The 26456-nt window shown below is 45.8% G+C and overlaps 1 protein-coding gene across 7 annotated transcripts in view; it reads right to left on the bottom strand.

Annotated features, from left to right (window-relative positions):
* TENM4 (teneurin transmembrane protein 4) overlaps nucleotides 1-26456 on the bottom strand; it is a 1003172-nt gene that overhangs the window by 528831 nt on the left and 447885 nt on the right. For all 7 annotated transcript variants that reach the window (XM_050940297.1, XM_050940246.1, XM_050940262.1 and 4 more), the window contains exon 2: nucleotides 5388-5471. The gene's annotated coding sequence lies outside the window, so the exon portion shown is untranslated. The remainder of the gene's footprint in view (nucleotides 1-5387; nucleotides 5472-26456) is intronic.

Raw genomic sequence — 26456 nt, 5'->3', positions numbered from 1 at the left:
TGAGAGCAAAATTCTCTTAAAACAGGTAGCTATAAACAGAATAAATACTGGCTGCTTCCAATGACAGTAAAATATTACTCCAGAAGGAAATCCATTCCAAAGATTGTGGCACGATATGTGGTGGAAAGGCTAAGAGCAATGCCCAATACTTTCAAACATACGTGCCTAACTTTAAGCAGCTAAATCCATATTTTGGAACCTTAATAAAAGTGGCCTGATTTTCAGAGGTGTACCACAACTCCCGCTGACATCCATAGGAGCACCTCGAAAAAGCAGGCTACTTCCATTTAGTTCCTTAACCTTCGACATCCAAGTGTGAACATTTTGGCCAAAATGCACAATGGAATAGGGTGACGAGATAGCAATTGTGAAAAAATGGGATGGGGTGGGAGGGGTAATAGATGCCTATATAAGAAAAGTATCAGAGGGTAGCCATGTTTGTCTGGATCTGTAAAAGCAGCAAAGAATCTGTGGCACCTTATAGACTAACTTTAAAAATGGCATATCTGGTCACCCTACAACAGAAGGAACCCTATTTACCTAAAGACATTTTCCTTTTGTCTCCAGGGACAACTGTAGTAAACTTCTATTCGTTTTACTGTCGCGGCTGGGTACCTCCTTCGCCTCGCTGGGCTCAGCATTTCTCCCTTGGGCAGTGAAGGCCTGGAGCAAATCAGTCTGACTCCAGGGGGTTTTTCACTCCGGTTTTATTTTTCCTTATTTACATGGTGGGCCTCAGGGTAGGCTCAAGAAGTTCTCTTAAGCAAAACAAACCAGCCCCAAACTCACAATGCAAACAGAAATACTTCTTCCCTGCTCCTCCCTGGGGTGATACTCTACTACACTCAATCCTAGTTGCTAGTCCTTTGCCAAGCAGCGGTTAACTTAGTTTCTTTCTGTACAGGGAGGGGGCACAGCCTTCCACCAGGGGAAGCCTTTCCTTGCTGCTGCTGCTGCTTGTATCTCATCTTTCTCCTCTTCCATCTCATCAGAAAAGGGGTTTTTAAAGGTCACAGGCAGCTTTTAACTGGCCGCAGGCATCTCTAGTTAACGTGAGGCAACTCTCATACAGCTCACAGGGAATAAGGCCTTCACCATTCTAGGGCTGATATATTTGCCCTCCACCACACATCTCTGTCAGGACTGACTTTGTCACATTATCCTTACATGTTTTTACGTGCTATAGTCTTGACCACTATAAGGACCCACCAAGATTTCCTCCCACCAACTCTTTGCTGGCTAGCAAAGTGGACTCGCCAGCACCTCTTGCCTTTGGGTGGTGTTGAGAGGGGCATCCTCCTGAGATGGTGATATTGGGAAGATGCACGCAGAGGGCCAGGCAGCAAGTTTCCCCAGTCAGAAGAACTGGAGGGGCAGTTGTCTCCACTCCCTAGCAGGAGATAATGTGGGGAGATGTCCTCAGTTTCCCTTGTGGGAGACTTCCGGGAGCCAGCCAGCCCCCCAGGAGATCACTGTTCAGACTCTGCCTGCTACTCATCAGTGTGTGCTACAGGGTGTGATGGGATGTGTACCCCACATGGGCCCTCAAGGAGTTAACGTGAACACTGCGAGGCCAATTAATGTGTGGCTATACCTGGAGAGAGAGCCAGGCTTAAGTGGTCAGGTGGCCCAGCAGGGTAGGAGCAGGTGAGTTAACATAAAATTAAGAAGTTAAGAGTAGAGGGGGCATCTGAGGGAGCAGACCTTAGCTGCCAGCAATAGGGTCCCTGGGCTCGAACCCAGAGTAGAGGGTGGGCCCATATCAGCCACCAAGGAAGGTGGTGGTGGGGGAAGAACCCCTGAGGGAAGGGATGTGTAATCCCCTTGGGGTTCAGAGAGCATGGCCCTTTAAATCTTTTTCCTGGCGGGTTGAGGGGGGAATGCTGATTGTTCCAGAAGGAAGTACTGTGGTGGGGGGGAGGGAGCAGAGAGAGAGGGGAGAGCAAGAGGGTGTGTGTCTAGTTCAGACAGACTGGCTGCAGCCCGCAGGCTCTCACAGAGTAAAGCAGCCAAGAACCTGCCTGAAGCAGGAAGGATGGAACAGTAGATCGGGGACAGGACAGGAGCCAGGAAGAGCACTGTGCCAGGGAGGAATCTCCTGAGAAGAATGGACTGGAGCTGGACCCAGTATCACTGCTGCCCAGAGCTGTGATTACTGGGTCTTGTGACTCTGCAATGGGAATAAGGGAGGAGGTTGTAGCTAGCTAAGTGGGGAGGTTGTCACTCTGTGTGGCTTTGCAGAAAGTGGCAGAAGAGGGCACTGGAGGGATTTGTTGGGGAAAGTTTACTGGCACCACGACTCATCCCTGGATTGGAACTCTGCCCAGGACTCCTAAACTCATTGCTCCAGACTGTGGTACCACTGGGCTTGTGGGGCCGTGTGTTGAATGCAACCCTGTTTTACCACTCCCCTCATATTTCCCCTTGTTCTTTCATTGTACTCTTCTGTGTGTGTGCGCACACACCATGTGCATGTTCACACTGGCAGGTTTGAAACAGGTGCCCCTGGGGTGGAAGGGACTTTCCCTGCTGTGTTCCTGCGCACGCCTTCTCTTGGCCAGAGCTGCCTGCAGAGCAGACTCCACCTTGGCCACCAGGGCGCTAAAGTTACAGGTGTAAGGACCATAGAGCCCAGAGACAGATAGATGACCTGCCATAAGACCACTGGACTAGCTGGGTAAGACTCTCTAGCCCACCTCTTCCAGGTAGCAAAGTGTGACCTGGCCAGAGGGCCAAGCTGCTGGAAGAGAGACCACTGTAGCAATGGAGCAACATTGGCAGGGCCACCACAGGGGCAGACAGTTGCTACACCTCATCTGGGCACAAAGAGTTGCTCCTGCCATGAGTGAGCCCCTTTATAGAGGGCAACAGCACAATGTGAAGGATCCAATCCTGCTTTCAGTGAAGACAGCAGCTGTTTTATCATTAACCACAGCACATGCAAAGTTAGAGCATAGCATTGGTCATTTAACCAAAGTTTTACTAATCAAATTGGCTACCAGCATTAACGGGGTCAGTAAATAAATATGTGGTTAGATATAGTAAGTGGCTACCATCCCTTTCTGTTCTGCTTGGAACATTCAGATTATATTCAAAGATAAGAATTTGTCACCAGTACTCTCTGTGGAAGTGCCCTGAATTTACACAGATCTTGCAAACACAGTTTATGTAATGTTACCTGCCCAAAAGAACTTAAGAAATGTTAACTTAAAGCTTGCATGGTTTTTAGAGACTCCCCCCCTCACCGTTTCAGTCTGATATAGTCTGCTGCCTGGTTAGGCTGTTCCATTTTATGCATCATGGATAGAAAATAAAACTCCTTGTTTTTCTGATAATTGTTACCTCTCCATTTAGATCCTTCAGGGACATTGGCTTTCTGAAACCTAACTGCACTTCTAGGAGGCAGGAGATACCTGGATTCAACTCTTCCTAGCCAATGGGCTTCCCAGTAATATGAACCATCATGTTTTATAATTAATTTCAATGGGGGTAGACACATGAATATATATATGAGACAGCCTCTGAGTGCCGAATTAATTTGTTGTGATCAGTGTTATTACAGAGGGAAACAAATGGATTCCTTATACCAGAAAGTGGTGCCTGCCCAAAGAATGAATAATGAACAATCCTGGCCATAATCTGCCAGCGTAAGTGATCAGTTCTGTGAGACAGCCGCCTGTTATTTATATTCAATAGCTGTACTGCGCAGGTGAGTGAACACCAGTGTTTTAATCATCACTCCCATTATATCTTGTAAGTCAATGTAACTCTGCATTAGTTTCATTTCAACGTCACTTTGTATTCTGCATGACAAGTTTTGCAACCACCACCCACACCCCATACTTGTATTTTATTTATAGGTATTTTGGTCTTCTCATTATCGGTCCAACAGAGACTTAGCAGGTTTAGGTGACTGTTTATCTATCATTTGTATTATAGAAGCACCTAGAGGCCTTAACCAAGATCAGAATCCTGTTGTGTTAGATGTTGTACATATACATAGCGAAAGACATTCCCTGCTGCAAAGGTCTTACCATCTAAATAGACAAAACTGAGAAACAGTGAAAGGAAGTATTATGATCCCCACTTGAGGCACAGAGTGGGTGCCCAGGTAAGAACTTTGTAACAGGGTTGAGAACTGAACCCAGCTCTCCTGCGTCCCACTTTAGGGTCTCAACTCTAAGACCATCCTTCTTCTCAAAGGATCCTTCTCTCAGCAGATGGACTCACAAAAAGTATGTTAAGTACTTCAGAGCTCCTCCTCCTCAGTATTGTCTGGTACACTGTGAAGGTCAAACAAACTACTATTGCTGAGTGTGTGGTTTCCAAAGAAACGAGATATGAAACACTCTAGTGTGGCCATCTCACCCACTTATATCTAGCTAGCACTGACAAACCTGACTTTAATAGCTGTCTAGGGGCCTGGATGGTACAAGGTATTAACGTGCTACAGAGCCTTACAGCTCTTGGTTATGGGGTCTTATCTAGGTGAGGCCAGCAGTCCTCTCAGGTTGTTACCATTGTTGGTTAAATGGGTGGGTGCCTTCAGCACAATTCTGACTGAAATTGTCATACACCATGACCAGAACTAGCACCTTTGCTGTCAGTCTCAGGGGAGAGGCCTTTCATGATTATTTACCTTTTACGGTATTTGGGTTAAGGACTGTCTTTGCATTATGCTTGTATACAGCGGCGAGCAAGATAGGGCCCCCATCCCAATTCAAAGTGTTTCCAAACTGTAAATAATGGGGAGAGAGGGAGCGTACGTGCCTGGTCCCATGGAATTTTCTCTCCTTCAATGGGCCAGGATTTTTCCCATAGTGTCCAAGGATTGCAGAGGCATGGAGAGCCAAGTACTCCATTTGTATAGCCTGGCATTTGTACAGTTGGAAGCACACTGACAGAGCACGAGGAGGAACAAGACAACCCAACAGCCCAATCCTGCAACTTACTGAGCATTTCCTGCGAGATGCTGAACATCAGGAGATATGGAGGACTTGAGAGAGTTTAGAAACAGGATTGGGCCCAACTCTAAAGACTTCACTTAATTTTGACTTCCTATTTACTCAGCCAAAATTCCATTCAAGTCAGTGACATTTTTGCCTGAGTAAGGACTGACACGGAAGAAAGGCTTCTGGATTTGTCCCATTCACTACAAACCTTATAAAAATATTGTTCCTCTTTTCATCAGTTTATAGACTGACCCAAGAGAAAGTAGCAAAACTGCTCATGTTTCCCCCTTTTCTGATCAGAGGCATTTGTAAACCCTATCATCAGAAAATGAGAAATATTACAGTTAAATAGCATTATTTCATTTTAAACAGTAACACACTTTAATAACCCCCCTCCCCCGAAATAAAGGAATTAACACTCACTTTTTAATTTACCTTTTTGAAGTATCTAGGAATAATCCATCAAATACTTTTTGAAGAATGCAATTTTAACCTGGACATGTGCTAAGCTCAGTCTACCTGTTGAAAGATGTACACAGAAAAAGAAATTGGTCATTTAAAAAAATATTCATCTTATACAAACCAAGAATTAGAAATAGCTACTTATGAGCCAACTGAGTCATATAACACCAGTCTCCTTTGCTAACACAACTGCTTGGTATGAATGTTCCTGCTGGGATTACACTAGATTGAATGTGTTTGTCATGTACACAACATAAAGTCCCCGGCAGTTAATATGTTACGTGGGAAACCAAGGGTTAAGAGCAGATCTTTTCTGAAAGGATCACACACATTAAAGATGGAAAAGACCAGTTAAACCATCCAGTCCATGGCCAATGGAGGACAGTTCCATAAAATACCAAGTGTTGGCTCCAGTCTCTGTCTTAAGCAATGTGGTAACAATTCCTTCCCACAGAAGACAATTTCAGAAGTTAATAGTTGTAAGAGTTTTTTTCCCTTATAGTCAGCCTATTCAAACCTTTTTAATCCAATTCCATTCACTGAGATAGATCCCTATTTACCCACTAAGTAATTCCATTCCCTCCTTACTGGTTACACTCATTTCATCTTTGTAAATTTTGCCTCACCTGGAGCTCTCTTCGCTGGTAACAGGGTGCACCAAACCAAGCGCAATATTCCAAGTATGTGGCACCAGATCACTATACAGACAAGCTTTCACATCCCTTCTCTGTGACAAAATGCCGCTGCATATACAGACCAAAACTACACTGGCCTTTTTATGTTGCTGTATCACACTGCAAACTTATTTCAAACTTAGTGCCCATGGCACTCTGACTGTCAAAGGTGCAGAGGACACACCGGAATGGTTCCCCTACTCCCTCCTGCACTCTCCTCCAGTTTACGTATGCTGAGTTCTTTCGATATGTCTCCTTCCCAGTCTATCCCTGCCTTTTGTTGGTTGGGTGCATTTAGCATTACTTCTCCTACAATCCGATACATTTTAATGTATTATCCTCCTTTGCTTGCATCCCTTCAGACGGTTTTTAATCAACATCATTGCAGGGTCCCTATCTAAGGCAATCTGAATTAATCTTGAGACCTCCTCTATCTTTGGTGCTCATTTCAGAATGAGCCAAAACAAAAGAAGAGGCCATTAGCCACAGGAATGCCCCACTGAGCAATCTTGATAAAAGGATCTGTGATCAAACTGAGCTCTCTCCTTTGTCAGGAGCAGAGTATCTAATGTATTTATATGACATTCATCACCACAACATCTGAAAGTCTCTATATTTTTAATGTGTTGATCCTCACAATACCCATCTGTGGAAAGAAAATGTTATTATCCCCATTGTACAAATGTGGAAGTGAGATGCTTGTAGCCTGGTGGGCCAGCTTACCTCTATTATATTCACTGCTTTGTATTATATTCTGCTTTTTTAACAGTAATGCAAGGAACCTACAGACCTGCATCCTGTAAGACACTGGCTTCATCAGGTTTCCTAGGCCTCTTTGGCCTAGATAAATTTAGGTAACCCCTAAGTTTTGGGGAACTGGAAGTAGAATGTAGGTGGGAATTTTGTCCATAATGACATCAGCCAACCACAGAAACAAACACACACCAGCTTCTGGAAGGTTTTGGACAGAACATCCGACCATAAGGGTGCCATGGCAACACACTGACATATATGATAATGGGGTGAAATCATAAATATACTAACCGGTCGGAGGACACCTCAAAACTGGTAAGGGGAGGAAATACAAATAAGGAAGAGGCGAGAAACCGCTGCTGAATAAGCATTAGACATAGGTAACATGAGTGTAACATTAAAAAAGTGGCATCTCATCCTGTGGGCAGAGAAGAGAGAGATGTAGCTCTCGGGAGGGGCCAGAATGACGGCCACTGGTGAAAATGAGGAAGGTGATGGTGGTGAGGAAGATAATGGCTAACATTTCACATTGTGCATTGTATGGAGAGAGTTTTGTATCTAAGAGGATTCTCAGAAGCCAACAAGCCTAAGCTAGTCAGTAGGAAATGCTGAGGAAAGAGGCAGGATTTGGACACTGGGTCCTAACTCTCATTGATATGGACTAGGGAGGCACCTATCTCTGCTTGCAATTGTCAGTCATGAGCCCTCTCCTGGATTTGGGCACCTATGCCTGGTCAGCCCTTCCTCTGGAAAACCAGAGCAACATCCCTCAACCTAGGATAGCAAATAGCTCAGTGGTCAGGACGCTCGGCTGGGAGGTAGGAGACCCATTTTTAAATTCTCACTCTGCCTGATTTGGAGCTTGGATTTGAACCCAGGACTCCCACTTGATAGGAGTGTGCTGTAACCTCAGGGCTATTGGCTATTCTGGAGTGGGTCTCTTGCAGCCTCTCCTGTTGGAGCTGTTCTACTCTGTATAAATTAAATATTCACTGGGCTGCAGAGAGAAAAAGGGAAAGATTGACTCTGGTCTCGGCACTCACTTGGGAGAGCTGGGTTCCCAAATCAGGCACAGTGGGGATTCAGGTCTCCCAAATCCCAGGGGAGTGGGCACCTATGGGGATGTAGATGCATGCAGCAAGTGAGGGGTCCTATGGAGAGTGTAAGTGGTGCTTAAACGCTTTCATGAATCTAGCCTTGAGGAACTTGCCCATCATAAAGGATATTTGTGGCAGCACATAGACTTGAACCTGGGTCTTGTAAGTCCTAAGATAGTGTTCTAACCACTGGGCCATGCTACCTATCTCCATCAGCCAGCAGTGTGTAAAAGTCCACACTTACACCAATCAGAAACACTTCCTGTCCATGGTGACAGCATCATGTTGTGCTGATACTATGAGAGAAGTAGTATTTGAGCCCTCCTAAAGGTATGGCTCATTCTGTCCATATGCAGGATTGTCATAAACGGATAGTTAAGAGTTAATAGAACAGAAGTACTTCATGTCTTTTGCCTGTAAAGGGTTAACAAGATCAGTGAGCCTGGCTGTCACCTGACCAGAGGACCAATCAGGGGACAGGATACTTTCAAATCTTGAGGGAGGGAAGTTTTTTGTGTGTGCTGTTAGTTTTTGGTTGTTGTTCACTCTGGGTTCTGAGAGTGACCAGACGTGCAACCAGGTTTCTCTCCAATCTCCCTGATACAGGTTCTTATAGATTCAAAATAGTAAGTACTAGGTGATAAGGCGAGTTAGGCTTATGTTTGCTTTCTTTATTTGCAAATGTGTATTTGGCTGGAAGGAGTTCAAATTTGTATTTTGTTGAAAGGATTTTAATTTATACCTGTATACTGAGGCTGGGAGGGTATTCCCAGTGTCTATAGCTGAAAGACCCTGTAACTATTCCATCTTAAATTTACAAAGATAATTTTTACTGTTTTTTTCTTTCTTTAATTAAAAGCTTTTCTTATTTAAGAACCTGATTGTTTTTTTTTTCTGGGATGAGACCCCAGGGGACGGGGTCTGGATTCACCTGGGAATTGGTGGGGAGAAAGGAGGGAAGAGGGAGAGAAAGGTTAATTTCTCTCTGTGTTAGGATTACTTTCTCTCTCAGGGAGAGTCTGGGAGAGGGAGAGAGAAGGAGGAGGGAAGGTGCATTTTCCTCTCTGTTTTAAGATTCAAGGAGTTTGAATCACAGTAATCTTCCAGGGTAACCCAGGGAGGGAAAGTCTGGGAGAGGCAATGGTGAGGGAAAGGGTTTACTTTCCTTGTGTTAAGATCCAGAGGGACTGGGTCTTAGGGGTCTCTGGGCAAGGTTTTGGGGGGATCAGAGTGTACCAGGCACTGGAATTCCTGGTTGGTGGCAGCGCTACAAGTACTAAGCTGGTAATTGAGCTTAGAGGAATTCATGCTGGTACCCCATCTTTTGGACGCTAAGGTTCAGAGTGGGGAATGATACCATGACAAGGATAACCCTAGAAATCATGGAGTGAGTGTGGCCACTAACAGTGACTACAGAAAAAGGTCCTTTCAGGTAATGGGCAAAGGGCTGAGGATTAAAATTTCTAGAGCAATCTTTTCATGTTTGGGTTGTTTTCTTGCAGAAATGTTAACTGAAGCTTCTTAATCAGCTCTGAAATATTCTTAGAAACTCCAAGATCACATGCAGCTTAATAAGAACCAGCAGGAAAAAAAACAAACCATGCAAGCCAAAAAAAGAACCAGCCATTAAGCAGCATCAACTATGACAGAAAAAGAAATCATGGGTTAAGAGAGAGAAAAACAGAGCATGGAGAGAATTAAAAAGAGCAGTCCCTGAATACTATTAGAGGGTGTTTGCAGAACCCAATTTCACAAATGATTTTTTTTTTAAACAGACACCACAATTAATCTGAATTGTACTAGCTTCTGCCCTCTTCAATAACACACTAAGCACTGAAAGACATATAGGACACCACGTTTACGAACAATATCACCACCCAAATGGGGAAATGATTATGCATATCTTTTTCCTCTAGACTTGCAAATGAGGCCTAGCTAGAGCTGAACTCTCTTTGAATCACTAAAAATAAGCATAAGTAACTTCATCTAAATCCATCACTGCTGCAATTTAATACTGCATAGAACTTCGGTATAACATAATTAGCAAACGTATTGCAATAATTTATTTGGGGTTTAAAAAGCCTGAACAATCAGGACCTTACAACAAAATGGGAAAATGGAAAGCTATGAGCCAGACACATTCTTCTGCCTCATATTAATTCAGTTATTTTACCTTTGGTGCACATTCATCTACCCATACAAGGTGAATGCTCCATAGAGAAGGCTGTTGAATATTGAACCTTTGGCTCAATTTGAAACATGAAGGCTGATGCATAGCTGCAATAATACTTCCATTTGCATTATTATGATTAACATCCCTCTGAATAGGCAGCATCCAGCAATATTAATTACAGAAACAGCGAGATTCACGTTGTCATAAATTATACAGCATACGATAAGCTCCCCAAAACCTTATCGAAAACTAATTTTGCATGACTTTTGAAGTTGTTCCCCTATGAATTTCTACCTCATTTTCATGAGGCTTTCTAACTAGTGGCTGTTGACGAGACAGTAATACTTTGAACCTGATTAACACATTCTATGCAGTGAAGAAAGCTTTTACAAGGATGGATGAATTTAATAGAGTGATCCTGCAGTGAAGACTTATTTTGCAACAGGTACCCAGTTATGTCCGATTGTAGAGCAGGAAGAATGGCCTGTGGTTAAGGAAGTGGACTGGGACTCAGGCAATCTGGTTTCAATGCAATGCTCTGCCACAGACTCTCTCTGTGACTCTGGGCACGTCACTTAACATCTTTATGCCTCAGTGGGTCATCTCATCACAGAGATGGTTTCCATCAGGTCACAAGTGAAGCATATTGGAAAGGGATGTTTGCAGAGTGAACCTCTCACTATGGAGTGCTACATGCTGTAGCTGTTCTGTTGCCATGGGACTTCAAACGCATGTATTTCCAATTTATCAGGCGTACCAAATTAATTGGAAATTTAAAAATAGGGGGAAACTTGATGTAATATTTCTTCACTAAAGGGACACATCCTATCACCTTTACACACACACACTGAGTAGTACCTTACTGAGCAAGACAGAGCTAGCCTTAAATAGTCCTTACTGTTCCACAACTTCAAAACATCTAATCCATTGCACACATGCACTGGTTACGCAGGGCCACCCGGGGGGGGGGGACAAGTGGGGCAATTTGCCCCAGGCCCCAGAGTGGTCCAGGTCTTTGGCAGCGGGGGTCTTTCAGTCGCTCTGGATCTTCGCCAGGTGAGTATAAGACCCAGACCGCCGCCAGGTGAGTACAAGCGCCGCAGCTCCCCTGCTTTGCCCCACGTCCCCTGAATCCTCTGGGCGGCCCTGTGGTTGTGCCAGGAATCAGGGCCTGCAGCAGAGTCAGTCTCTGGGCAACATAAAGAGCACATCTGGCCTGCAGTAGGCTGCCTGACTGGTGGGAAGAATCAGCAGAGACCATCTCTTAAGCTCAGTAACAGCTGGTGGCTTCTCTAAGCATTTGCCTGTGGCTGCGATAGCTCCTGCTTGGCCCCAGCCTTGCCTCACTCCAGGTAACCTGGTTCTGACTCTTGGCTCTGTCAACAGACTCTTGCTCCAACCACTAGGCATGACCCGTGCCCAAGTCCCAGTCTTGAACAGGTTGTGTGAAATGACTAAAAATCGGTCAGCATTTCTCAAATCATTACCATTTGTTTCACAAATATTCTTACCAAGGCTGGTAATTGTCATTGATTAATCAAAACAAGCAACCTTGACATTTGGCACATTGGCTGTCATTTGTAACAGATGTATTATGCCATGATTTATTTTGACTTACTGCATTGTACCCTGCAGAGCATCCAAAAATATAAATGGTTTCATTATCAGTGTTTTGAAAACAGTGTGTCCTGCGTCAGGGATCACACCAAAGGGAGGATAATTCCTTGCCAGCTCTGCTCTTTAATCAAGACTGGGTTTAACAAAATATTTTCAAAAGCACCATCTATTCAAGCTGTGACTGAGGGAGGCTAGATAGTACAGAACAAGTCACTGCTAGACTTCCATGTTTCCATTAACACAAAGTGGGTATCATCCAGTTGGATGCCCGAAGTTACCAGGAATGTCTAGTTCAGGGGTAGACAAGCTTTTTGGCCCAAGGGCCACATCTAGGTGGGGAAATTGCATGCAGGGCCATGAATGTAAGGCTGGGGCAGGGGGTTGGGGTGCAGGAGGGAGTGTGGGGTACAAGTGGGGGCTCAGGGCAGGGGTGCAAGGAGGAGAGCAGGAGGGGGCTCAATGCAGGGGGTTGGAGTGCAGGAGGGAGAGCAGGGTGCAAGAGGGGGTTCAGGGCAGGGGTGCAAGGAGGAGAGCAGGAGGGGGCTCAATGCAGGGGGTTGGAGTGCAGGAGGGAGAGCAGGGTGCAAGAGGGGGTTCAGGGCAGGGGTGCAATGAGGAATGCACGAGGGGGCTCAATGCAGGGGGTTGGGGTGCAGGAAGGGTGTGACAGGGGGTTGGGGTGCAAGCTGCAGCCCAGCACCGCTTACGTGAAGTGGCTCCGGGGAGGCAGCGTCATGTACCGGGGCCAGGGCAGGCTCCCCGTTCATGGCCATTGGGAGCTACGGGGGGAGGTACCTACAGACAAGGGCAGCGCATGGAGCCCTCTGCCCCCCACCTCCTCCCTAGGGTCACAGGGATGTGGTGCCAGCCACTTCCGAGATTGGCACGGGGCCCGCAGCACAACAGGGCTGGCAATCCTGCAGGCCGGATCCAAAGCCCAGATGGGCTGGATCCAGCCCACGGACCACAGTTTGTCCACCCCTGGTCTAGTTCCTAATGGAAAGGTGTCCACTTCACAAAAACCACCACAATTGGCAGGAATTAGCACTCCTCAGCAGCTACGGAGGCCAAGGATTCGGAGATGGATCCAATTTCACATGTCTACAAGAGGTTGAGACACAGTGGAGATAGGGGGCTACACTCCTAGTGCTCGCCAGACCACACCCATCTTGTGCATAAGAAGAGGATTTCAGGACAAATGTTTCAGGCACAGGCACTTAAAGTAGAAGTGGTCTGATTTTCAGAACTGCAGAGCTGCCAACCGCTCTTGCTGACTTCTGTGACAGCTGCTGGTTCTCAGCACTTTTGAAAATCAGGCCACTTCTACACAGGGCCTAAATATGGATTTAGGAAACAAACTTTAGGCCCTCAAGTATGAATATTTCGGGCTCAGTCCTTAGGCCTGTTGAGCCATCACTAAAGTTCACGCTGTTCAGCAAAGCATTTCAGCACATGCTTAACTCCACTCCATCCCAGCAAAATCATTAGGCCCCCTCCTTACCTTAAAGCATGTGCTAAAGTCCTATTGAAGTCAATGACACAAAACCACATGCCTTAAATTAACTATGTATTTAAAGTGCTTTGCTGGATAGATATGGACTGATGAACTGGGGGGCTTGTTCACATGGCTGAATTATTTTTTTATAATAATGAATAATTGCTGTTATTTTAGGTCAGGGGTTGGCAACCTTTCAGAAGTGCTGTGCCGAGTCTTCATTTATTCACTCTAATTTAAGTTTTCACAAGCCAGTAATACATTTTAGTGTTTTAGAAGGTCTTTCTAAAAGTCTATAATGTATACTTAAACTATTGTTGTATGTAAAATAAATAAGGTTTTTAAACATGTTTAAGAAACTTCATTTAAAATTATATTAAAATGCAGAGCCCTCCAGAACAGTCAATGCCACTGAAAATCAGCTTGGGTGCCACATTCAGCACACATGCCAGAGGTTGCCTACCCCTGTTTCAGGTTATTTCTGTGCCGTAAGTGTGTGGGCTCACCCCTGCAGTGCCTCCTGCTGGTTTCTTCCAGGAATTATCTCTGCCAGCCTTGGTGCACCCTCTGCAGGACAGTATCCTGCTGCTGCTTGGTCCCCCATGTCCCTCCCAGACCCAGTATCCAATTGTCTTGGGTACTACTCGCAGGCAATAATCCCTCACTCTCAGGGTCTCCCCTCCCCAGGGAACCCCCACCCACTATCTCCACCTTGCCTCAGTATAAGGCTACTGCCAGTCATTGTCTAGCCCCCACACCCTGGGGCAGACTGCAGTATCAGCCTACTCATAACCAGCAAGGTTGGGTTTGGACCTGCTGCCTTGGCCTACCCCTAGGCTGCCCTCTGCAACCCCCAGTACCCCTTGGTCTTCTGCTAGGACACAGCCTGGGGCTTTCCAGGCTAGAGCTCCCAAGCTCCTCTACCTTTCCACAGCCCTGCTCCACTTAGGTGCCCTGTCTCTAGCTCCGTACAGCCAGACTTAATTCCCTCTACAGCTAAAGAGAGACTGCTGAGTGCCTGGCTCTCAGCCTCTTATATAGGGCCAGTTGAGGCCTGATTAGGGCATGGTCCCAGCTGTAGCTACTTCCCCAATCAGCCCAGGTTTCCCCTACTCTAGCATTTGCCAAGAGCAGTTTTAAGCCCTTTGGGGCTGGAACTGGTGATCACCCCACTACAAATTTCCACAGATTAGCTGTGTAATGTGATTGCTATACTGAGCGCTGCAAGAAGTAGTGACAACATGTACAGGCCCAGGCTGCAAAGCATTTCCTAGATTTAGGGCTTCTCCCAGTAAAAACACTCATTATATTCTTCCCCTGTGGAAGAAGGGCAAGACATGGCTGATAAATTCAGAGATCACAGCTATGCTCCAAGTAGGAGCAAATTAGAGCTGAGGAGATTCTCTCAAGGTACAGTAAAGTCAAAGAACCTCTTTCCTTAAGTCAGCATATTGCAATGAATGGATTCTGTTCACTGTCACAGTCCACTTCAGCTATGCACATTCTGCCTTTTAAATTCATCCAACACACTATAGAGAAATACTTACTGGCTTTAGCCTAGCCTTTTTCTGCCACAAACTGACAGTCACTTTGCCATCAGCAAAACAAACGTATTATAATCATCATCATCATCACCATCATGATCCACACAATCAGTGCTTCTTGAAATAGCTAGAGAGGATAGGAGAGTGCTTTGATAACTACCAGGTCTTTTGCAACCCAGCTGTAACAGGCTGACAGGGATTGCCTGAAAAACCCCACTGATAGATGCTGATTGCGCTGGGAAAGGTTGTGCAGGGTGAGGCTCTGTAGACTTGCTCCTCCATCTGAGGGCTCCGTATCACAGCTAGATAGAAGGGAGAATAGAATGGTTCATGAAAGAGAGAGGGGATCTAGTCTGTGAGCTGAGCAGTTCTGAGGGAGGAACCCTAGAAGCAGACAACCCTGGAGAACTTTTCTTTACGGTATCTTATCATAGTTGTATTTTTTGGCTGTTTGTTTTTATCACTTGAAAGGGGTAGGAGTTGAGTTTGGACTTTAAACAGTGTGTTTGTAGAGCAGGCTGTGAAAGACACCTGCTTACATGAATATACTCATTAAGAATTAAATCATTTTTCTCACCACACAATAACATCATATGAAAAACTGAACTTCTGGAAACTGGATGCAGAGAATTCTGCTGACCATCCCCTGCCCCCCGAAGGCACCAGCTGTGTAACATGCTTCTGCTAGTGGTTATGGCATCACAGTTTGATGTCCTTCAGAGCATTGTTCCCCTTCTGCCCCATGAGTTCTAAGGGACATGTACACATCAGCCTCCCCACACATCACAAATAACTGCAAGACAAATTGATACATTATGCAAAAAGCTTGTAGGCAAAGATCCGTATTTATACATAATTCTCATTTACATACAGTCCCCTTGACACCATTTTGGTAGGCTAAGTTATATTTGCATATACAGCCAGAGTAGTACAAAGGGGCCTCATTCAGGCCCTATATTCTAAAACATAGTCACACTTTCTCCTGCTAGCTAGGTTCCTACTGTCACCATGACTAACCTCAGGCTAAGCAGTGCTCCATTAATGATACCATTCAGGACTGGCTAGTAAGTGGTGCTATTCAGAGACACGAGAAAGCTTGTCTCTGAACTCAGAATTCAGAATGTACCTTCTATAGCATGACCAGCCCCTGCCAACTAAACTTAGAGAGACTATACTAGGTTGTCACTGGCCTAAGTGGGCACATGTGCAGGGGCGGCTCCAGGCCCCAGCACGCCAAGCGCGTGCTTGGGGCGGCATGCTGCATGGGGCGCTCTGCCGGTCGCTGGGAGGGCAGCAGGCAGGGTGCCTTCGGCGGCACGCCTGCGGAGGGTCCGCTGGTCCCGCGCTGGTCCCACGGCTCCACTGAAGCCGTGGGACCAGCGGACCCTCAGCAGGCATGCCTGCGGGAGGTCCACCGGAGCCGCGGGACCGGCGAGCGGCAGAGCACCCCCTGCGGCATGACGCCGTGCTTTTCTAGGGCTGCCCTGCACAACTGCAATCAAATCAATGGAGTTGCTATGGCTGGATGAATGCTGCTCCCTGAGTCTAGATCTTGAAATCAGGTTCCCGAAGTGATTCAACCCAAAATGTATCCTTTTCAATGGTTTCTCCCTTTAATTGTAGTTGGTCATATTCTTGCATACTTTAAATTTAACATACCCATCTGATCAAGGCTTGCTAAGCAGTTTAGAAAGCCTGCTTTGTGGCGCACATAAAACCTTTCTTTAGGGCTTACTGCAAAATTTGCTTTGAAGCTCTCACAATCCATATCACCAAGTTCAAGCATTCAAATATGTCTTTTCTGCAGTGGGTGTCTCCAAAATAAATATTTTCCTGGCCTATTTTGAAAAAAAAAATCTCTTTTTGGCTCCTGGATCAATAACCAGCTATTGCTTTGCGTGCGGGGGGGGGGGGGGGACCACTTTACTACAAGGTTCATCTCCTAACTGAAAAATATTTTCTTTTCATTAATACTTTACACTTAACTCGCTGCGGTGCCTAGAAATTCTCCATGATATGGAAGGAACATGCACTCTCCTGTGGAACAGATATTGTTATAATTGTTATTTTGATTTTTTTTCTGTAATGTTTCAGGTCTTTTACATACGCTCCCCCAACAATAAAGCATAAGTTTTCTTTAGCTAAAGGCGTTTTCTTTAGCTAAGGGCATTAAACGGAAGTAGTAATAATAAGTAGTAGTAATAGGTAGTAATAGGTAGTAATAAGTAGTAATAATAGGTTCATCTCCTAACTGAAAAATATTTTCTTTTCATTAATACTTTACACTTAACTCGCTGCGGTGCCTAGAAATTCTCCATGATATGGAAGGAACATGCACTCTCCTGTGGAACAGATGTTGTTATAATTGTTATTTTGATTTTTTTTCTGTAATGTTTCAGGTCTTTTACATACGCTCCCCCAACAATAAAGCATACGTTTTCTTTAGCTAAAGGCGTTTTCTTTAGCTAAGGGCATTAAACGGAAGTAGTAATAATAATTTGCATTTATCCAATGATGATATTTTATTCAAAGGTCTTAAAAATGCTTTCTAAAGAAGGATAATCACCATCCCCTGTTTTTTGCAGTTAGGGAAACCGAAACACAGAGGAGCTTACAGGAGGACAGCAAGTGAGTGGCAGAGTCAGGAATAGAGCCTAGGATTGAAATCCTCACCCCAGTGAAGTCAATGGGAATTTTGCCATTTGCTTCATTGGGGTCAGGATTTCATGCTAGGCTTCTTGACTCCAACCTACCTCTTCTAATCACTGTGTTTCATGTCCCAATGTATGGAATAAACTGTTCAGAATTATAGATCAACCACACACATTTTTATTTCTCTTCTGTCACAATTAAGTTTATCGGCTTGAATACATTTTGGAGATACTGGAGTGGGTGCATTCAATAGATGTGTCGTGACACACAGGTCTTGAGCATGGGTCTGCAGGGTTCATGGGAGTGGCCACACGCCAGCCCTCCAACTGGTAGCCTGTTGACAATTGCTTACCTGGGACCCATAAAGCCCAGTCCCAGTGTGAAGCTCAACTGCTGAGTCCAATCGACAGAGTCCCCGGGCGGCTGATTGGCCTGCTGTCCCTACTTAAGCCAGCAACATGACAGGAAGCTATCTGAATGACTGGGCTCCCCCCTGCTCCTGTGGCTTGAGTTCCTGGCATCCTGACGAGCGTGACTCCTAGCATCTGACTCATGGTTACCCCAGTTTATCTTCTCTTTCTGACCTTCTGGTATCCTGGCCTAGCCAACCCTTGACTCCTGTCTCATGACCACATGTGGTGTGTGAACTGCCATTCGGGGAGGCCCCACTCCGGCTGGCCTGCCCCACCCTTGGGCTGCCCCAGACCACCTCAGCCCCAGAGCCCCAGAGCCCCAGAGTGCTGAGTGGCCTGAGCACCCCGACCACCGGCCCCAGCCACTCCAGACCACGGCCAGCCCGCCCGAGCCCCAACCCCAGCCCCTGCCCACTTCAGGGAAGAGAAGCAGCCTGGGCTGGGGCCACAGGGGATGAGAGGGAGGCAGGAGGTGGTCTGGGGGCGGAGCATAGGCGGGGCCACACTTGGCTGTTTGGGAAGGCTTAGCCTCCTCTGGCCTGCGATACCCACCACCCATGCACATGACTCTGGACTCTTGCTCTGACTACTAGGTCTGGTGACCCACAACCAGGCTCTGACAAGATGCTGCAGAAGTGGGGATGGCTTGTAAAGACAAATCAAAGTCAGCAGCGTGGGTGCTGTCCTTATCACATGTTCTTCAATTTCAGTCACCACCCTGAACACGTGATAGCTTCTGTTATATAATTAAGCTGGAGGAAAGATTGAGTGCACGTCAGTAATTTAAGGGGAAAAAACAGTACAAGGATGTTGTAATTATTACTGAACCAAGCATTTTAAACCCATGAAGTTCAGTGGTAAGATTATACTTAAAATAAATATTAAAATGTCAGTGTAAACACCCTGCCCTGTACTGATGCAATATGGTAAGTATATGATTAGGGTTCAGATATTTTCGTGTTTGTGACTCCAGATTAGATCAAAATGATTTTTAAAGATTCATTAAAAATTTTTTCATATTTTTCCCCTCATGACATCTCTACAGGACAGGATTAATGTTGTTTGGGAGCCTCAAGTGTAAATTTCTAACTTTACTATGTTTGATTGGGTTTTTTTTAAGTGCAACTTTAGCTCTGAATTTCCTGAGTTTAAAATGTTTGTTTTTGCAATAATTACAAGTTGTCTGTACAATTTTTAATCAATAAATTAGTGGTACGTACTCTCAACCTTATTCTCCTTACTAGGTTGTTGTTTTTTTTCCCTTTGGTCTGGGAATTTCTTTAGGTTTTTTTAATATTAAAAATTTCACATGTGAACACTGACCAGTAAACACAAAAGAATCACAGAATCTTAGGGTTGGAAGCGATCTCAGGTCATCTAGTCCAATCCGCTGCTCAAAGCAGGACCAACACCAACTAAATCATCCCAGCCAGAGCTTTGTCAAACTGGGCCTTAAATACCTCTAAGGATTGACATTCCACCACCTCCCTAAGTAAGCCATTCCAGTGCTTCACCACCCTCCTAGTGAAATAGCATTTCCTAATATCCAGCCTAGACCTCCCCCACTGCAACTTGAGACCATTGCTTCTTGTTCTGTCATCTGCCACCACTGAGACCAGCGAAGCTCCATCCTCTTTGGAACTCCCCTTCAGGTAGTTGAAGGCTGCTATCAAATCCCCCCTCACTCTTCTCTTCTGCAGACTAAATAACCCCAGTTCCCTCAGCCTGTCCTCGTAAGTCATGTGCCTCAGCCCCCTAATCATTTTCGTTGCCCTCCACTGGACTCTCTCCAATTGTCCACATCTCTTCTGTAATGGAAAATGCTATCAAGTGATATGTCTAATGATTCTCTATGTAGTATCAACCTTAAATCATCTTTTAAAAAAATTAACTGATAAGGGTAAATTCACTGGTACACCAAAGTAGTACAAAGTAGGCAGAGCACGCTAACCAGGTAAGCTGGGTTTGCAGCTGCTCTGCACTGCTCTTAATGTGCAATTGACTTATTGGTTTCGAAGGCTGAGATCAGTGCTATGTGAAGGGAGAGCGTGGGGAGAACCCAGTTCCTGAATCACAATGTCTCTATGCTTTAAGGGTTGCTCCTTCCTCAGTTCCTCCAACTCTACTTCAGTGAATAAAGTAACTAAGACAGCAGCTTTGTGCGGACATGATGCCTAACCACTGATGCCTAAGCTACTATGCAGCCACAGAATCTCTAAACAGAAGTGACAGCTGGGCCATTTAATCTACCAATGAGAACTGTGGACATGTGTGTCCAGTCTCCCTCATACCACTGAGTTAACACAACCAATAAAGTTGTTGTGTGCAAAATAGTTGCAAAGGAACGGGATGATAGGTTGAGTTATCTCTGATCTTACAATGGCGCCATTTAAGAGTTACTCAAGGCTTTTCATAGCCTATCTAATCTTAACAATGAGAGACAATCATCATTAATTTAGATTAATTACTACCTAATTTCTTCAAATACTGCTTGTGCACAAGATAAGAACGGCCATATAGGGTCAGACAAAAGGTCCATCTAGCCCAGTATCCTGTCTTCCTGCCAATGCCAGGTGCCCCAGAGGGAATGAACAGAACAGGTAATCATCAAGTGATCCATCCCCGTCACCCATTCCCAGCGTCTGGCAAACAGATTTCAAATATTAGCTACATGGAAAGCTGGAAAGGTTTGCTATTCTGTTAAGATCATTTGGGACAAAGAAAAGAGTGACACACATGCTAGCTACCAAATATGAGGGCCCAACAGTCAGCGTTAATATGGCAGATTTTATGGAAGCATGTATTGTAATGATTGTGCCATTGGCAGCTGTAACCTTTATCAAGAGGGGAGAATGCAAGACATCTCTCCTTGTCACCTGGAGTTAGTGAGGTGACTGGGTCACAGTCTCCTCTTCCTGGGTGTATCCTAAGATGCCATATTGTCTAAGCAGAGGGGTTTTCTTTAACATGTAGGACACTCTGGGCCAGACTCTCAGTCAATGGAATTACTGCATTGGCTTTTCATGCTTATATTAGCATGCATTGTATAAAAGACTCCAAGCGTTGCTCAAAATTCACAGCCCAAACGTACAAAATAGCCATCAGCACATTTTCTTCAGCACCCTTAGCTTCCTCATGAAGAAGAATGGTCTTGTTGTTAAGTCCAACTGGGCTAGGACTTAGTTCAATTCTGAGCTCTGCCACAGATTTCTTCTGTGATTTTGGAGACGTCACTGAATCCGTCTCTGCCTCAGTTTCACACCTGTAAAATGAGATAATCACACTGCCTCACAGCGCTGTTGGATGGATCAGTTTGTTAATTCTTGTGAGGTACTCTGATGCTCTGGTGATGAGATCATATAAGACTCTAAATAGACAGACTGCCTTTACACCAGTATCCTCTCTCTGCTAGAGCTATCGTTTTAATAGGAATATTACATTAGATTTTTTAAACAGCATAACAAGCCTCATGACTTTTTCCCCAATAAAAAAGCATTAATAATGTATAGAGAAATAACATTTCAATTTTAATTAAAAAGTAGAAATTCTCTGGTTAACATAGCCCCCCTCTCCATTCTATCAGCGGACAATATGCTGTGCAAACAACATCATGGTTTGACTTTGAGCTATTTTCCCTCATTTCATTATTTAATGTGTCTCAAGAAGAGCTCAAAGCTAATGCTCTAATCTTGAGTAAATTGATAGGATCTTTTTCCGTGCAATACAAATTGAATACAAGTAGAGATTGTCCCCCTCATCACCCGCACCACACTACCCTCCTCTCCTAACTGTTCTTTCCCTCCTGATAATCCTGAATACCGAAGATCTGCATTTCTCTGGTTGTGCACAGATCCCCATCACTCCTGCTTCAGACCTGTTTTTGCATAGCCAATCCATCCAAAGGACCAATTAGCTCCCTGCTGTGAGTTTAGACATGCCAGCAATGTGCAGCTTCTCTGTCTTGCTAGCACTAAAATTTCCCTTAGTAGTGGATCAACGTGTTTAAACACTTTGATCTTCTTTATCTCAGCAGAAGGAATTGAAATCCTACCAGCTGAACAAGCTTTCATTGGGTGCAACTCCTTCTCATCCACCATCTCAGCACTGACCTAAAACTTTTGTGTTTTTAATATTGCAGAGGCATCATCTTTACTTGAAATGGCTTTTCACATCCTCTCCAATAAATAAATGCTGGGCTTACGTAATGGTACTTCAAACAGCAGATTAGAAGCACAAAGGGCACTCATTCTTATTTACAGTAATGCAGAATCTTCAATCTCCGTCATGTACTTTCCCATTTTCTTTTTAATCTTTCCCAGCCCAGTGAGTGCACAGACACAAGGGAAAACTTGTTTTTCAAACTACCTTATGATCAACATGCTATGAATGACTTGACTAAGGTTACGAAAGTAGTGACACACACAAACTACAGCAAGGGAATGTCCAGTTCAGATGTGACTCCCATTAGGCAGCTGACTACAGGTACGGGTCAGATTCTGTCACCCTTGTTCATCCTGGCTAGTACATAGCTCCGTAAGTAGTCCCGTTTCTCTCTATAAGACTATTTGTTGAGGCTATTCCAGATGAGCAAGAATGTTTAAATGTGGCCCTGTGTAAATACAACAGCATCTTACTTCAATTTAGTCAAAGCTTCTGACTTCACTATCCAAAACCAGCTGTGAGGCACTGAAAGTTTGATACGGTTGTGGAATGATTTGGATTGTGTTTCAGCTCATCAGAGAAATGATCAGCAAAATTCTAACAGCGGAATCTTTTGACCTAATTCTGATCTCATTTACGCTGGTGTAAATCAGGACTAACTACACTGAAACTAATGGAGTTACACCAGTGCTACAACCAGTAGGAGAAACACAATCAGGCCCAATTACCTTGTTTGCTAATTTCTGCCAAAGTCTGAATGATACTTTGAAACTAAAGGTTTGATGCTGTCAAAACTAGAGACTTCGTCCCTTCACAGAAATGCAGATGATATACAGCAGTGAGGGAGTTTTCTTTTAGCTTGATTACCCCTAAAGGCTATAGTAGCTTACAGCCACAAAGCCAATGTAAACAACATAATTAGGAACTATTTTTAATATACATTTGATTCCAAGGCATGATATTGACACGACAGCTCATCACAGCACTTTTGGAATCATTGAAGGTTACTAAGGGCTTGGCTACACTTGCAGGTGTGCAGCGCTGGGAGTTACAGCTGTCTTCGTACAGCTGTGTAGGGAAAGCGCTGGAGTGTGGCCACACTGACAGCTACCAGCACTGCAGTGTGGCCACATTTGCAGCGGTGTTGGGAGTGGTGCATTATGGGCAGCTATCCCACAGAACACCTCGTCCCATTTTGGCGCCGTGAGTTGTGGGAAGGGGGCGGAGGGTGCGGGTCATTCTGCTTCCTGTCCCAACGCCCCGTGATGCATCGCTTTACATCCCAGCAATCCCTGTTTTTCCGTTCACGTTTGGCACCATCTTTACTCTCTCAACGGTTTCTGTGCAGCGCGATTTCTGTGGGAAATGGAGACCGAACTGCTGAGGAGTATGCTGACGAGTCTCGCCAGCACATCACGTTTGGCAGCTGAGCTATTCCTTAAGATCTAAAATGATGAGGAGTCCGACGATGATAGCGAGTTGCCTGACGCGTACTACATGAAATTGCTTGTGGCTTTCATGGAAATGCTCAGCACCGTGAAACGCCGCTTTTGGGCTCAGGAAACAAGCACTGAGTGGTGGGATCACATTATCATGGAAGTCTGGGATGACGAGCAGTGGCTGCAGAACTTTCGGATGAGAAAAGCCACTTTCATGGGACTGTGTGAGGAGCTCGCCCCCATCCTGCGGCACAAGGACACGAGATTGAGAACTGCCGTGCTCATGGAGAAGCGAGTGGCTATTGCAATCTGGAAGTTGGCAACTCCAGACAGCTACCCATCGGTCGGGAACCAGTTTGGAGTGGGAAAGTCGTCCATTGGAATCGTTTTGATGCAAGTTTGCAGGGCCATTAATTGCATCCTGCTAAGAACCGTGACTCTGGGGAACGTGCAGGACATTGTGGATGGTTTTGAACAAATGGGTTTCCCTAACTGTGAAGGGGTGATAGATGGGACGCATATTCCTATTCTGGCACCACCTCACCTAGCATCCGAGTACGTTAATCGGAAGGGGTATTTCTCTATGGTTCTCCAGGCGCTTGTGGATCACCATGGGTGTTTCATTGACATTAACACAGGCTGGCCTGGAAAGGTGCATGATGCATGCATCTTTCGGAACACTGGCCTGTTCAGGAAGCTGCAGGCAAGGACTTTTTTCCCAGACCGGAAGATCACAGTAGGGGACGTTGAAATGCCCATTGTGATCCTTGGAGACCCTGCTTACTCGTTAATGCCTTGGCTCATGAAACCATATACAGGGAAGCTTGAAAGGAGCAAGGACCAGTTCACGTACAGACTGAGCCAGTGCCGAATGACTGTGGAGCCGCGGGACCAGCGAGCTGCAGAGCGCCCCCTGCGGCGTGCAGCTGTGCTTGGGGCAGCGAAATGGCTAGAGCCGGCCCTGACTGTGGAGTGTGCTTTTGGCCGTTTAAAAGGCCGCTGGCAATCTCTATATGGGAAGCTAGACTTGGGGGAAAGTAGCATCCCTGCGGTTATATCCATGTGCTCCATAATATTTGTGAAGGGAAGGGTGAAACATTCAGTCAGGCATGGACCTCTGAGGTTCAATGCCTGGAGGCTGAATTTGCACAGCCAGAGAGCAGGGCTACTAGAGAGGCCCAGCACAGGGCCTCAAGGATTAGGGATGCCTTGAGGGAGGAATTTGAGGCTGAAAACCAACAGTAATGTTTGGTGCCTTGCACGGGAGTGAAGTACAGTGCTTACAATGTTAGTAGGAATCTGTTTTTCCTAAGCTGATTTGCAGTACCTGTTTCTTTCCTGGGCTATGATATCTTTGACTTTCTGCAATAATAAAGACTGTTTTCAAAGCCAAGAATTCATTTATTGAAAAGAAAATAACTTTACTGACAGACACACAACATTTTTGGGAACCTAAAAGGGCAGGGGGGGTGTGATGGGCAACTGTACAGTCACAGGTTTGAATATGTCCTGTCTGGAGTGCTGTGCAATGACTGCTGCACTTCAGGATAAAAATACTGCATGGTGATGGGGCTTGAGTGCAGAGGGTAAGGGTCGTAGTTCTCAGGGCTGGTTGGTGAACGTACAGTAGCTGGTGGTGGTAAGAACCTGAATGCTGGGGAAGGGGGTTTTGAGCTGACATTGAGGCACAAGGGAAAGAGCTTTGGGACGGGGGGGGCCCGGCATGGTAGTGCTCTGCCTGCATGGCTACAAGTGCCTGGATAGAGTCCGCTTGGCGCGCCAGGATGCTTATCAGCTGCTTTGTGCTTTTCTTCCTGGCCGCTGCATTTCTCTGGTGGATCCTGCTTTCCCTTTCCCTCCAGTCCTGCACTTTTTGATTCTCTCTGGCAGAGTGATCCATAACTGCTTGCAGCAGGTCGTCTTTGCTTTTTCGTGGCTTCTTCCGGAGGTTTTGGAGTCTTTGAGCTGTTGATAACACAGGCAGCCGAGAACTCAAGGTTGCTTGTGGAAAGGCAAAAAAGGCAACAGTTAACAGAGGCAGCATTGTTTATATCTCAGACAGTTATTCCCACACAGTGAAGGAGTTTACTGTCTTCACTTTAGCATAATTTTCCCATACCAAAGAGAACGCACCTAACCCACAGGAGCCCCGAAATGGTGAGTAAGGGGGACTGATTCCTTCAGGGCTGTACTGGGGTTTCTAAATTCTGCCAACATTTTCCACAGGAGCTGATCCTGGAAGATATCTCACTGCTGCAGGTCACCTGGGAAGAGCGGGAGGGTCTTCTACAGCAATGCGGATTCCGCCCTGGCCCCTATGCAGCTTGCCTGTGTGCAGCAATGGTCCCCCCACCCGTCACGGCACAGAGGCGCTGACGCGTTAGCCTGACTGGGACAAGGACCACAATGGCTCTCCCTATAAACATGCGCAAGCGCATTGCCCACGCTCTGGCTGAAACCTTTTGACGAGATTACCGAGGCCGATTACCGTGACATGATAGACCACATCAATGGGCTATTCCACATCTAGGCGTGCATGCATGCAGCCCTAACCCTTCCTCCTCTCCCAAAACATTTCCATCCTGAAAATAAAGCCGCTTACCGGGAACCCGCTCCTCTGCTTGTCCTTCACCAAGTACCGGCTGCTGCGACTGACTGCCTTCCTCTTGATTTGAGAAGAGCTCCTGGCTGCATGCCTCCTGGGACTCTGGGCTGTCTCCCCCCACCCCAGTACCCTCACTCTCGGTTTCCTCCTCCCCCGCCCTCCTCCTCCCCCCCCCGCTCTGAAGTGTTCATCGTGGTCCTCGGATTGGAGGTGGGGTCACCCCCAAGTATCGCGTCCAGCTCTTTGTAAACACGGCAGGTCGTGGGGGCAGCACCGGAGCGGCAGTTTCCCTCGCGGGCTTTGCAGTAGGCACTCTGCGGCTCCTTCACTTTGACCCTGCACTACAGTGCGTCCCGGTCATGACCCCTTTCCCCCTAGGGCTGGAACACAGCTTCCTCCCTGCAAACACTGATGAGGTC

Source organism: Gopherus flavomarginatus, chromosome 1 (assembly GCF_025201925.1).
Source record: "Gopherus flavomarginatus isolate rGopFla2 chromosome 1, rGopFla2.mat.asm, whole genome shotgun sequence".
NCBI lineage: Eukaryota > Metazoa > Chordata > Testudines > Testudinidae > Gopherus > Gopherus flavomarginatus.
The sequence above is the reverse complement of the archived record's forward strand: the minus strand, read 5'-3'. Positions and strand labels throughout refer to the sequence as shown.